General features: G+C 38.9%; 1 protein-coding gene and 1 long non-coding RNA gene across 2 annotated transcripts in view; both read left to right on the forward strand.

Annotated features, from left to right (window-relative positions):
- Nucleotides 1–15,317, forward strand: part of LOC308656940 (myomegalin-like) — a 151,225-nt gene that overhangs the window by 15,618 nt on the left and 120,290 nt on the right.
- On the forward strand, nt 10,960–13,163 carry LOC308656957. Its single transcript, XR_014023814.1, has 3 exons — nt 10,960–11,088; nt 11,570–11,599; nt 12,978–13,163. It is a non-coding gene; the product is annotated as an uncharacterized lncRNA (long non-coding RNA).

Genomic DNA, 15,317 nt, shown 5'->3' on the forward strand with positions numbered 1-15,317 from the left:
CAAGTCAGCAAGGAAATGCTATCCAACAAATCTGCAGGAAGACAGTCTTGAAACAATATAATCACAGAAGTAATATTCTATCACTTTTGCCATATTCTGTTGTTCTAACCAGGTCCTGCCTATGTCCAAAGTGGGGAGATGAGAGTGTGGACATAAGAGCCTGAACACAAGGAGGGCAGGGGTTATAGGGAGCCACATTATAGTCTTCCACTTCTGATTTTACAGAGATGGGATGGAAATGGAAGTAAATGTACATGAGAGTGACCAATGGAGGAGTATTTGTTTTGGGGTTTACTTTCACAGCATTTATATCCCTCTCACCTGACCTGAGGTAATGAGAGCATCCTAGATTGGCAGTCTCCATGCTGAGCTCCTTTATCACCCTTTGTAGGTGTCCAATTGCACTTATTTTATCATTTTAATTTTTCTTTTCATCTTTTTTTTCAAGTCAACTTCATTAAGTGTATGGTTTAATGAATCTTAACAATCAAGATGAAATATTTCTATCACCTAAAACAGTGTTGCTGTATGTCCCAGTGATGCCAATCCTCTAACACTTCTGACTGCAGGAAACCATTGATCTGCTTTCTATCTATACAGAAGTTTTGTCTGTTCTAGAATTTTATGTGTATAGAGACAGATAGTACAGAATTTGGTGTCTGGCTTTTTCCACTTAGCATAATGATTTTGTGGTTCATCTATATTATTTGTATCAGTAGCACATTCTTTTTTATTGCTGAATAGTAGCTCAACATATAAATAAAATACAATTTGTTTATCCATTCATTTGTTGATGAACATATGAGTTGTGTCCAATGATTGGCTTTTAGGAATAAAGCTTCTATGAATATTCGTGTAGAAGTCTTTGTTTTATTTCTCTTGGGTAAATGTGCAGTAGTGAAACTATTAAGCCACATAATATTCGTATTTTCAATTTATAAGATACTGCCAAACTGTTTCTAAAGTTGCTAAACCATAGAAAGTGATTTAAAAAAATTTTTTTTTGTAGTTGTAGATGGACAGAATACCTTTACTTTATTTATTTATTTTTATGTGGTACTGAGGATGGAACCTAGTGCCTCACAAATCTAGGCAAGTGCTCTGCCGCTGAGCTACAGCCCTTAGAAAGTGATTTTTAAATGTGACTTAAAGGAGATGAGGGATTTAGCAACCAGATGACTGGGGGAAGACTATTCCAGGCAAAGAAAAAACAGAAAAGCCATTGTGGGCTGAAGCAGCACGAGATAGGGAAAGAATGCTGGGAGATGAGGCCCCAGAGGTTGTGGAGCTGGTGCAGATCAGGTAGGCTCTTGTTGACAGTATTTAAGACTTCAGCTTGGGTTGTAGCTCACCTGTAGAGCACTTGCCTAGCATGTGGGAGGCCCTGGATTTGATGCTCAACACCACATAAAATAAATAAACAAAATAAAGGTATTGTGTCTAACCAAAAACAAATAAATAAAAAAAAAGACTTCAGCTTTTACTCTTAGTCACATAGGGAGTCATTGGAGGGTTTTGAGCAGAGGATTGATCTATCAAATGGAAGTCCCATTTGACTTTTGAAAAAATCAAATCTGGTTATTGTACTGTAAACTGACCACAGAAAGGCAAGGATAGAAGGCAGGAGGACTATTAAGAAGCCATGCAGTTATCCACGAAATGGGTGATGATGATCAGACTAAGGTAATGGCAATGATCATGGGGAGAAGTGGTGAAGACAGTGAATCCAATGAGACTTGCTCATGGATTGGCTGTGGAATGTGAGAGAAAGAAGGGAATCGAGGTTTTTGGGCCTAAGCAACAAGAAGGCTGGTGTTGCCATAATTGAGGCAAGGAAGGCTATGGATGAAGTACATTTGAAGGTGGGAGAATAGGAGTTCAATTTTGGTCATTTTGTGTTTGAGGTTTTGGTTAGACATTCATGTGACAATATCAAGTAAGCAGTTGTGTATATGTGAGAAGTTATGGGAAAAGGGTTAGGATGGAGATGGAAATTTGGGACTCATCAGCACGTAGATGATATGTAAAGCCATGGGACTAGATCAGATCACCAACCTGGTTAGACCTACCAAAAGGGAAGAGAAAAGGACTAAAAGATTAAGCCCTGTGTCATTCTGACATTAACAGTTTGGAGAAAAGAGGAAGAACCAGAAAGGGGACAGAGGAAGTACAAACTGGTGAAGTAGAGGAAAACCCAAAGTATCTGGAGTTCTGGAAGTCAAATCGTTACAGTTTAGATGTGGTGTCCCCCAAAAGCTCATGTCTGAGACAATGCAAGAAGGTTTAAAGGAGAAATGATTGGGTTGTGAGAGTCTTAACCCAATCAGTGAATTAATCTTCTGATGGGGATTAACTGAATTCTAATTGATGTGGTACCCTGTGGCTGGAGGAGGTGGGAAAATTGGGCGTGGCTTTGGGGTTTATATTTGTATCTGGAGAGGGGAGTGTCTGTCTGTCTGTATGTCTCTCCCTCTCTCTCTCTCTCTTTCCTGACCTCCACATGAGCTGCTTCCCTCTGCCATACTCTTCTGCCCATGATGTTCAGCCTCACCTCTAGCCCCAAGGAATGGAGCCAGCCTTCTATGAACTAAGACCTCTGAAATTGTGACCCCTCAAACTTTTCCTTCTGTAAAATTGTTCTGGTTGGGTTCTTTAGTCACTGCAACGAAACAACTGACTAAAACAGATATGAAGAAGTATATCTGTAATGCTGCTGATAGCTTGAGTGACAGGCTGACTAAGAACTGATCTTTGGATTTGCCACATGAATGTCATTAGTGATCTTATTTAGTTTTGGTGGAATGGTGGAAGCATCAGCCTGATGGTAGTGGACTTAAGAAAAAATGGGAGGAGAGGAATTAGATTCAGTGAACATGAATGATTGCATTAAAGAGTTTTGGTTCATAGAAGAACAAAGAAATGGGAGGTAAGGGTATGAATTTTTTAAAAAGACAGATGAACTCCATGTACACATATGAATAGGATTTTTCAGTAGAAAGCAAAATAACGATGGAAGAGGAAGAGAAGACTTTCTGAATGTTGTTGTTAACAGGTAGAGAAAATGGGACTTAATGTGCAATTGGAAAGTTTGGCTTTAGATAGGAGTCTGGATAGTGAATCTGTGGTCACAACTGGACAGACATGGTATATGAACAAGGGTGTTAGTAGATGGACAGATATGGTGGGAGGAGACTTCCAAATGTTTTGTTGTTGTTATTGTTGTTTTGGTGAGGTAGGAAACAAGTTTATTTTTCCACTTATATGTATTTTCAATCACATTCCTAGAATGAGTTACTCTCCCTCATGTGTGTTCATTCCTGTTGCTCATGTGTGCTTACATCCTTATTTTTTGGTGCAGTGGATTGAACTGAAGGGTGCTTAACCACTGAGCCAAATCCCCAATCCTTTCAAAAATTTTATATTTTGAGACAAGACCTTTATAAATTGCTTAGGGCCTCGCCAAGTTGCCCAGACTGGCCTCAGACTTGTAATCCTCCTGCTTTAGGAATTATAGGAATGTACCACTGTGCCTGGCTAACACATCCTTGTCCACACCTGGAGTATCTGTACATTTTCTTTCTGCATATCCAAATCCTACTTGTTTTTCTGAGTCCAACTCAGTTCCACCTGTTCTGGTGGGCCTTTCCTTATCACCATTGCCTGAAATCCTTTCTTTTTCTGTGCTCTTACAGTTCAGATACACTGATATATATTATTTAATCTCTGGTTGGCAATTATCTTTCTGTATATATATTTAAAAGATCTACTTCTAGGGGGCTGGGGTTGTGGCTCAGTAGTAGAGTGCTTACCTAGCACATGTGAGGCCCTGGGTTTGATCCTCAGCATCACATATGAAATAAATAAAATAAAGGTATTGTGTCCAACTACAACTAAAAGATAAATATTAAAAAAGGAGAAAAGTCTACTTCTAGATTATGAACATGTTATAGGCTGGACTGATTTCAAATATCCTCCATAACTTTCAACATAAACATTGTTGAGTTCATTACAGAAATTTAGAAAATTCATGAGTTGCTTGCAAATACCCTAGAAGTTGCAGATGAGTCTCATCTGTACAGAAAAGGTGGGTAAGAAACTCACCTTTCTATCCTTTCCTATCTCCTTCTCCTGAGTCACATGGTTGCTGTCTTCAGAGAACTCTAGTTGAACTGTTGACTCTTCCTGAAACTGAGCAGTCTCTCCAAGAGAGGGGTTGGTATGTTGGGAAGCAAATACACTAAGAGAAGGTCCGAGTAAGCAGAGCATATTCTTGAAGATTAGGATTTTTTTAAAATGGATTGTGTATTTTTTTATTTACTTACTTCTTCTTCTTTTTCTTCTTCTTCTTCTTCTTCTTCTTCTTCTTCTTCTTATTATTATTATTATTATTATTATTATTATTATTATTTTGGTACCAGGGATTGAACCCAGGGGCACTAACCACCAAGTTACATGCCCAGTTCTTTTTTAAAAAAATTTTATTTCGAGACAGTTGCTCTAAGTTGCTTAGGGCCTTGCTAAGTTGCTGAGGCTGGCTTTCTTTTTTTTTTTTTTTTTCAAAGTTCTTTTTTTTTATTGATTGTTCAAAACATTACAGAGCTCATGATATATCATCTTTCATACATTAGACTCAATTGGGTTTTGAACTCCCATTTTTACCCCAAATACAGATTGCAGAATCACAACTGTTACATACTCACATTATTACATAATGGCATATTAGTGACTGTTGTATTCTGCTACCTTTCCTATCCCCTACTATCCCCCCCTCCCCTCCCCTCCCCTCCCATCTTCCCTCTCTATCTCCTCTGCTGTTGTTCAATTCTCTCCCCTTTTTCCCCCCTCCCCCTTGCCCCTCATAACCTCTTATAATTTTGTGTATCATTGAAGGTCTCCTACCATTTCCATATGCTTTTCCTTTTCTCTCCCTTTCTCTCCCCCCATTCGTCTTTGTTTACTGTTAGTCTTTTCCTCATGCTCTTCCTTCCTGTTCTGTTCTTATTTGCTCTCTTTATATCAAAGAAGACATTTGGCATTTGTTTTTTAGGGCTTGGCTAGCTTCACTTAGCATAGTCTGCTCTAATGCCATCCATTTCCCTGCAAATTCTATGATTTTGTCATTTCTTAGTGCTGCATAATACTCCATTGTGTATAGATGCCACATTTTTTTTATCCATTCATCTATTGAAGGGCATTTAGGTTGGTTCCACAGTCTAGCTATTGTGAATTGTGTCGCTATAATCATTGATGTGGCCGTATCCCTATAGTGCGCTCTTTTAAGGTCCTCAGGGAATAGTCCAAGAAGGGCGATAGCTGGGTCAAATGGTGGATCCATTCCCATCTTTCCCAGGAATCTCCATACTGCTTTCCAAATTGGCCTCACCATTTTGCAGTCCCACCAGCAGTGTACAAGTGTACCCTTTTCCCCACATCCCCGCCAACACTTATTGTTGTTTGACTTCATATCCCTGCCAATCTTACTGGAGTGAGATGGTATCTTAGGGTGGTTTTGATTTGCATTTCTCTGATTGCTAGAGATGGTGAGCATTTTTTCATGTACTTGTTGATTGATTGTATGTCCTCCTCTGAGAAGTGTCTGTTCAGGTCCTTGGCCCGTTTGTTGATTGGGTTATTTGCTATCTTATTGTTTAATTTTTTGAGTTCTTTATACATTCTGGATATTAGGGCTCTATCTGAAGTGTGAGGGGTAAAAATTTGTTCCCAGGATGTAGGCTCTCTATTTACCTCTTTTATTGTTTCTCTTGCTGAGAAAAAACTTTTTAGTTTAAGTAAGTCCCATTTGTTTATTCTTGTTATTAACTCTTGGGCTATGGGCGTCCTATTAAGGAATTTGGAGCCCGACCCCACTATATGTAGATTGGAGCCAACTTTTTCTTCTATCAGACGCAGAGTCTCTGATTTGATATCTAGCTCCTTGATCCATTTTGAGTTAACTTTTGTGCATGGCGAGAGAAAGGGATTCAGTTTCATTTTGTTGCATATGGATTTCCAATTTTCCCAGCACCATTTGTTGAAGATGCTATCCTTCCTCCATTGCTTGCTTTTAGCCCCTTTATCAAATATAAGATAGTTGTAACTTTGTGGATTAGTCTCTGTGTCTTCTATTCTGTACCATTGGTCCACCTGCCTGTTTTGGTACCAGTACCATGCTGTTTTTGTTACTATTGCTTTGTAGTACAGTTTGACCTCTGGTATCGCTATACCTCCAGATTCACACTTCCTGCTTAGAATTGCTTTTGCTATTCTGGGTCTTTTGTTTTTCCATATGAATTTCATGATTGCTTTGTCTATTTCTACAAGAAATGCCGTTGGGATTTTGATTGGCATCGCATTAAACCTGTAGAGAACTTTGGGTAATATCGCCATTTTGATGATGTTAGTTCTGCCTATCCATGAACAGGGTACATTTTTCCATCTTCTGAGATCTTCTTCTATCTCTCTCTTTAGGGTTCTGTAGTTTTCATTGTATAAATCTTTCACCTCTTTTGTTAGGTTGATTCCCAAGTATCTTATTTTCTTTGAGGATATTGTGAATGGAGTGGTTTTCCTTATTTCCATTTCAGAGGTTTTGTTGCTGATATACAGGAATGCCTTTGATTTATGCGTGTTGATTTTATAACCTGCCACTTTGCTGAATTCATTTATTAACTCTAGCAGCTTCTTTGTAGACCCTTTTGGGTCTGTTAAGTATATTATCATGCCATCCACAAATAGCGATAATTTAATTTCTTCTTTTCCTATTTTTATGCCTTTAATTTCTTTTGTCTGTCTAATTGCTCTGACTAGTACTTCGAGAACGAAATTGAATTGAAGTGGTGATAGAGGGCATCCCTGTCTTGTTCCAGATTTTAGACGGAATGCCTTCAGTTTTTCTCCGTTTAGGATGATGCTAGCCTGAGGTTTAGCATATATAGCTTTTACAATGTTGAGGTAAGTTCCTGTTATCCCTAGTTTTTCTAGTGTTTTGAACATAAAGGGATGCTGTACTTTGTCAAATGCTTTTTCTGCATCTATCGAGATGATTATATGGTTCTTGTCTTTAAGTCTATTGATGTGGTGAATAGCATTTATTGATTTCCGTATATTGAACCAGCCTTGCATCCCAGGGATGAATCCTACTTGATCATGGTGCACAAGTTTTTTGATATGTTTTCGTATTCGATTCGCCAGAATTTTATTGAGAATTTTTGCATCCAAGTTCATTAGAGATATTGGTCTGTAGTTTTCTTTCTTTGAAGTGTCTTTGTCTGGTTTTGGGATCAGAGTGATGTTGGCCTCATAGAAAAAATTTGGAAGAGCTCCTTCTTTTTCTATTTCTTGAAATAGCTTGAAAAGTATTGGTATTAATTCTTCTTTGAAGGTTTTGTAGAACTCCGCTGTATACCCATCCGGTCCAGGGCTTTTCTTGGTTGGTAGTCTTTTGATAGCTTCTATTTCTTCCTTTGTTATTGGTCTGTTTAAATTGTGTGTGTCTTCCTTTCTCAATCTGGGCAGATCATATGCCTTAAGAAATTTATCGATATCTTCACTATCTTCTATTTTATTGGAATATAGGGTTTCAAAATTCTTTCTAATTATCTTCTGTATTTCTGTAGTATCTGTTGTGATATTGCCTTTTTCACCCCGTATGTTGGTAATTTGAGTTTTCTCTCTTCTTCTCTTCGTTAGCATGGCTAAGGGCCTGTCTATCTTATTTATTTTTTCAAAGAACCAACTTTTAGTTTTGTCAATTTTTTCAATGTTTTTTTTCGTTTCAATTTCGTTGATTTCTGCTCTAATTTTAATTATTTCTTGTCTTCTACTACATTTGCTGTTGTTTAGCTCTTCCTTTTCTAGGTTTTTGAAGTGTAGTGTGAGTTCATTTATTTGTTGTGTTTTTCTTTTTTTGAGGAAAGAACTCCAAGAAATGAATTTCCCTCTTAAAACTGCTTTCATTGTGTCCCATAGATTCCGGTATGTTGTGTCTGTATTATCATTTGTCTCTAAGAATTTTTTCATCTCCTCCTTTGTGTCTTCTGTAACCCATTGATCATTCAGTAACATATTGTTCATTTTCCATGTGATGTAGGATTTTTCCTTCCTTCTTTTATCATTGATTTCCAATTTCATTCCATTGTGATCAGATATGGTGCATGGTATTATCTCCACGCCTTTATACTTACTAAGAGTTGCCTTGTGGCATAATATATGGTCTATCTTTGAGTAGGATCCATGTGCTGCTGAGAGGAACGTGTATCCACTTGATGATGGTTGATATATTCTATATATGTCGGGTAAGTCTAGGTTATTGATTGTGCTGTTGAGTTCTATAGTTTCTTTATTCAGTTTTTGTCTAGAGGATCTGTCTAATGGCGAGAGCGGTATGTTGAAGTCACCCATAATTATTGTGTTGTCGTCTATTTGACTCTTGAACTTGAGGAGAGTTTGTTTTATGAATGTTGCAGCTCCATTGTTTGGTGCATACAAATTGATAATTGTTATTTCTTGTTGGTGGATGGTTCCTTTTAACAGTATATAGTGTCCTTCTTTATCCTTTTTGATTAACTTAGGTTTAAAGTTGATTTTATTCTATATGAGTATGGCCACTCCTGCTTGCTTCCGAGGGCCATGTGAGTGGTATGATTTTTCTCAACCTTTTACCTTCAGCCTGTGTATGTCTTTTCCTATCATATGAGTCTCTTGGAGGCAGCATATTGTTGGATTTATTTTTTTGATCCAGGTTACTAGCCTATGTCTCTTGATTGGTGAGTTTAGGCCATTAACATTTAAGGTTACAATTGAGATATGATTTGTACTTCCAGTCATGCTTCTTTATTTATTTATTTTAGTTTGGCTGGTTTTACTTTTTGGTTATTTTCCTCCCCCTTTACTGAGATACCTCCTGCTGTTAGTTTTGGGCACTATTTTTGAGTTCCTCTTCTTGTAGTATTTTGCTCAAAATGCTTTGCAGTGCTGGTTTTCTTGCTGCGAATTCTTTTAGCTTTTGTTTATCGTGAAAGATTTTAATTTCATTGCCAAATTTGAAGCTCAGTTTTGCTGGATATAGTATTCTTGGTTGGAATCCATTATTTTTCAGCGTTTGAAATACATTGTTCCAGGATCTTCTCGCTTTCATAGTCTGTGATGAGAAATCAGTCATTAAACTAATTGGTTTACCCCTGAATGTAATCTGCCTCCTTTCTCTCGTAGCTTTTAATATTCTCTCCTTGTTCTGTACGTTGGCTATCTTCATAATTATATGTCTTGGAGTTGGTCTATTATGGTTTTGAATGTTTGGGGTCCTGTAGGCTTCCAGGATTTGGCAGTCCATTTCATCTTTCATCTCTGGGAAGTTTTCTAGAATTATTTCATTTAATATGCTGTCCATTCCTTTGATTTGAGTCTCTGTGCCTTCTTTTATCCCGATGACCCTCAAATTTGGTTTTTTTATGACATCCCATATCTCTTGAATAGATTGCTCATGGGATTTAAGCATCTTTTCTGTGTTGACTATATTCTTTTCAAGTTGATAAACCTTGTCTTCATTATCTGATGTTCTGACTTCTACTTGATCAAGTCTGTTTGTAATATTCTCATTTGAGTTTTTAATTTGGTTTATATTTTCCTGCAATTCTAGGATTATTGTTTGATTTTTTTTAATATCTCTATCTCCTGGTAGAGCTCGTTCTTTGCCATTTGAATTTGTTTGTTTAATTCATTTTCAAAATATACTTTTATTGCTTGGACTTGCTGTCTCATGTCTTCCCTAATATTCCTTTCCATTCGAGTTAGGTATGCCTTGAGTTCTTTCTGTATCCCTGCTTCTGATGTTTCTATGTCCTCCTGTAGAATTAAGTTGTCCTGCATTGTTTGTACTCCTTTTTTCCCTTGTTTTCTCATGTTGTCCACGTTACTTTCTAGCTCCATTTGATTGCCATGTTTCTGCTCTCTTCTATAGATTTGTTTTGGTTCTGTATTACTCTGTTGTTTCTTCTTTGTGTTGTTAAACTGTGCCTGCTAACGTGGATTCTGCTGGGAAGGAATTCCGACGGCCGAGCTCCAGTGACGTCACTACTCTGCTATGACGGGCCCCAGGCTCCTTGCTGGGGTGTCCTAATGGAGCTGTGTGACTGGACTGTCTCTGTTTGGTTTCAGCTCCCCGTGGAGGCAGGCGGGCAGTCTCCAGCCGCCCAGTATCTCAGGCAGCGGGCGGGTGATTGGTCGTGGCGGGGGAGTGGACTCTGGCCGCCCAGTCGCGCGGGCAGTGGGCTAACTGTCGCCGGCGGGCCTGCGGTTTCCAGCCGCCCAGTAGCGAGGGCCTGGCCTCTAGTCCCCTAGTTTCTCCTGCTAGTCTTGGTTTCTCCTGCTAGACCAGATTTCCCCTGAGTGATGGCTCTCGGCAGTTCAAACTGTACTCTGGACCTGCCGTTTGTTGGGTGTGGAGGGTGTCTATTTGGGACCCCAGTACTCTATTGTTTTGTTTCCGTTGTGGGGGATAGAACTGTACCGCTTCCTCCCCCCTCTGAAATCCCGCACTCAGCCCCCGGGTCAGTGCGGGCTCATCCGGCAGGATTCCACAGAATTGCAGCCACTTTTCTCCCTGCTTGCTAATTAATCACTTCTCTGTGGCGCCCCGCCTTCTGTAGCCACGGGGAAGGCCGGGCGAATCAGTCAGCCCGGATCCCTGGGGTCGCACAATTGGCTATTGGGATCCCTGGCACTCTATCGTTTTGATTTTTTGTGCTTGCCCCTCCCCCAGTGCTGGCTAGACGGGTTTCGTTTTGGCTGCTGATGGGAGGGGGAGTTGAAGGTCAGGTGTCTCTAGTTTTCCCCTAGTCTTTATGCAGGCTCACTCTGATACTCCCTCCCCCGGAAAGCCTAGGAGAGGTTTTATGCGGATTCCCCGATGTATGGGGGATGGGCTGAGCGACACAGACCTGTTTTATTGTTGCAGTCTGTCGCAGAGTGGCGGTAGATACTTCAGCTCTCCAAGATGGTGGCCGCTGATTGCCTTGGTGGAGTTTCTATTGTGGGGGACGGGACTGTATCGCTTCCTTCCCCGTCTGAAATCCCGTACTCAGCCTGGGGGTCAGTGCGGGCTTGGCCGGCGGGGTTCCACCGAATGGCAGCCACTTTCCTCCCTGCTTGCTAATTAATCGCTTCTCTGCGGCGTCCTGCCTTCTGTAGCCACGGGGCAGGCCGCGGGGATCAGTCAGCCCGGATCTTGAGGCTGGCTTTCTATCCTCCTGTATCAGCCTCCTGAGCCTCTGGGATTTTAATCATGTACCACCATGCCCGGCTTGTATATTTATCTTGAACAACATTCATTGGTTTGATAAATATATAATCACCTTCTATATATAGCTTTTGCTACCAAAGTGGATAGAATGATGAGAGGATAGAGGGAGTCTCTGCTGTCATTAACTTAAGAGTTTAATCGCCTGAGCTATGACGCTGACCTCTGTTCAGTGTAGTTCTGCTGTCACCCTCCTCAGTGGTTTTTTTTATCACTCTTAATTAGCTGAAGTAATTTCTGTGTTTTTTTTTATTTTATTTTTTGTGATGCTAGGGATTGAACCCAGAGCCTTATGTTTTCGAGGTAAGTACTTTACCAACTGAGCTATATCCCCAGCCCTCATTTCTGTGTTTTGATGATTGATAAATGCCATAATCCCATAAAACTTTTTAAGGTGTGATTAGATCATAGGATTAACTGTGAAGTCAGAACATTTCTTCACATGACATACGTAAAGCTAGTACATCTTTTTCCTAACATCTTGTAAATATTAGGAAATATAATGCAAACTGTACATGTAATTTTATTTAAAATATTTTTATTTTTTAGTTGTAGTTGGACACAATACCTTTATTTTATTTATTTATTCTTATGTGGTCCTGAGGATCTAACCCAGGGTCTTGCATGTGCTAGACGAGTGCTCTACCGCTGAGCCACAACCCCAGCCCGTTCATGTAATCATGTAATTTTAAATTCTTTGGTGACCATGTTAAAAAATAAATAAAAAGAAACATGTGAAACTAATGTTAATAATATAGTTAAAATATTATCATTTCAACATGAAATCAACATTTAAAAATTATTAGAGATTTTACATTATTGTAGTAAGTTTTTGAAATCTGATGTGTACTATCTCTGAAATACTCATAGCACATTTCAGTTTGAACTAGTCACATCTCCAGGATTCAGTAACCCACATTTGGCTCATACCAGTCATCCAGGATAGCACAGCTCTAATATCTGTAGGGTAAGTGCTATCCCTGGTCTGGAGCAGAAGTCTAAGTTCAAAAGAGTTGCCTTGCTTTAGGAAATAGGCTTTCAAAAAGGAAGTGACTGCCAGCTGTTAGAGTTCAGTTTTTATATAAGCTTCAATGTAAGAAAAATGGTCCCGGACTTTTCAGTGTGCCTAAGTGGCTTTATCCTTCTTGAAGAATAAATCAAAACAAGTGTCAATCCAAAATTGAAAGCTGAATTTGGGGATAAATATCAGATTATGTTAGATGCCACAGATAACTTAAAAATATTTAGCAGGCCGTAAGTTTCCTATGTACCAATTTATCTATAGAAAAGTCAATGTAGTTTCTATACTTTGAAATGAATTCCGTACCTGGTACCTAAAGAGTACATTTGTCTAAGAAACCAAGGAAAGCAAAGGATGTTTCCTGTGAAATCCAGTTTTCCAATAGCTGAGAGAAACAAATCATTGTGAACATTCCTTTTAGCCTCTCAATAGGACTGGGTTCCTGTCTCCACATAAGGTGTCCTGGGCGACTGCAGGGGTTCCAGCCTCACCCCTGGCTTTCACAGGGGGCCTTGACTTTGCTAAATTAAGCCCAGCCAGTCCTATTTGTGAAAACAGACTCCTGCCAAGAGAGAGACTTGTCCTGCTAAGGAATGTACTGGGGAGGGGAGAGAATCACTGAGATCATTTGTATTTATGTGTGTGTTCTCTCATTGCCAGCTCAGTTGTGCCAGATCTACAGAGGCTTCTGGGATTCAACCAAGATTTTAACAGAGTGACCATAGAGAATGAATAGCTCATGACACATGGGGAAGGGTTTAATTGGAGGTCAATGTGAACAACAAGGCAATGAGTATCTTAGGACCTCTGTGTTCAGAGTCTAAATAAAACAGGCAACATACCTCATGTTTTTCTCATTTGTCTCCTTAAGAAAATAGAATAAATTTTATGTTTTGTAGTGGTTTTAGGTTCACAGAAATATTGAGCAGAAGATAGATTTCCCATATATTCTGTACGGTGTACGCATCCACATATGTATAGCCTCTCCCAGTGGCAAAATCCAAAGACATCTCATTTGAATCTGTTTTTCTTGGGTTCCTGAACTCAGTGTTGACCCAAATTGACTACCCCTTCTATGATTCATGCTTCTGACTACCTTTGGGGAAACTACATTTATCAAATACCTGCTATATGTCAGGTGTTTTCACTTAAATCTTCTTATTTAATTGTTGCAATGTCCCTGACATGAACACTTAATGGAATTGAAACAGGTTAAAGAGATTTGCCTTTAGAATAAAGAGGATGAACTGTAAAAAATATCTGCAGTTTCATGTGGTTCAATAGAATGCAACCTAGCTGGTGTTTGAACCCAGGCCTATTTAGTTTTAAGGCCTATATTTTGTATTGCCTCTGCCCAAGTACTAGATTCTTAATTTTCTCTTGGCAGTGCTATAGTTCATATTTATATACCTGCCATCTCTAGAAGACCAGGGTTGCTGAGAGTAAAAGCAACCCAAGATATGATATGTCTTGAATGGTGTCTAGGTGTGTTTCTTTGGAAGCTAAATCCAGTAGTTACATAACAGACCTGCTTTAACTTGTATATCTGTTGCTATTTATATCTGCCACCTGTGCATATTTTCATGCAGCTGATTGTGTTTTCTTCTGTTTATTATATTTTACTATAAAGTAACTATTTAGTTGATAAAACATAGGCCATAAATTCTCTGAGGACTGTGCTTTGTGTCTTTCTCTAATACCTATTAGAATGCCTTATAAATTAAATATATTAATTAATTAATTAATTAATTTGATGGTGCTGGAGATGAAACCTAGGGCCTCACACATGCTAGGTAAATGCTCTACTACTGATATACATCCCCAGCAGTACATTAAATATTTGATGAAAAAACAAGTGAATAAAAAAAAAATGCTGCCATATCACAAGTCAGTTACCTATCTTCTGGCCAAAGAGTATTTTCTCTCTCTCTCTCTGTTTCTCTACCTCTTATACACATACGCACATGGGCATGCACACATGAACTAAGCCCTATCTGTGTTTGTCTAAATACCTGATCTCCTTAGAACTTTGGCCTCATGCTTACTCAAGTGTGGATGTCTGTCTAATGAAGGTCAACCAGGCTAGGAAAGAAAGAGTATTGTTTTCAGGCCCCTACTAAGGACTAACATAGGTTAGACTTGAAAACAATGACCTGAACAGAGTTTTGCCATTTGGTTATGAATCCTTGTACAAACTCAAAACTTTTCTGCTAATTTTTTTTCCATCTCTTTGGGAGACTGGATAATAACGCAGGCAATAGAAGGAGAGTGCCCTAAACTTGCATAGTCGGCTGGTTATTGAGGCCATGGACACTACCTTGCTGTCCTTTCCCTGGCAATGAAGGACACTTGTCAGATGTTGGGGCAACCGCTGTGTCTAATTTGGGCCTTAATTTCACTAGTGAAAGAAATTGAATATGAAATCTGTAGAAAGGCAGGGAATTGTATTTCTAAATCAAAGCTTTCCTCCACTGTGTGTTAAAATCTAAAAACTTCATGTTTTGCACTAGAATACCTTCTGGCTAGGTGCCTTATGTCAATGTAAAAGATTATGAGAGCAGATAGTGACAGTTCTTATGGGTAAGAGGGAAAGCTCTAATTTAAGATAATTGTATAAAAACAAATCTTTGGGAGTGACTGGTCTAAAGTCACAGAGTTAATGACAGAGCAGATAGATCTAGACCCATTAGGGTTCTATTTTTGCTCTAAGACTTAATTAATGGAAAGAAAATTCATTTATAAAATAACTCCTCTGGAAATTACTAAATATATTTCAGGGATCCAAGGACTAGTCCCTTGTCTCTTGTCCAAGACAGAAAATATTCCTCAAGAAAATACTCTATGCTTCACTGTATTATATAATAATGACCTTTCCCCAGGGATATTGGAGAAGCCTAAAAATAAAAAAGAAGTTCATTCTGTGTACAAAAATATTTGTGAACTCTTGTTTTCCTAGAAGGAATATTATTCTTTTCAAAAAGAAAAGATTTTAAAATCCAA

Source organism: Spermophilus citellus (genome assembly GCF_964194105.1).
Source record: "Spermophilus citellus genome assembly, chromosome: 9".
NCBI classification, from domain to species: domain Eukaryota; kingdom Metazoa; phylum Chordata; class Mammalia; order Rodentia; family Sciuridae; genus Spermophilus; species Spermophilus citellus.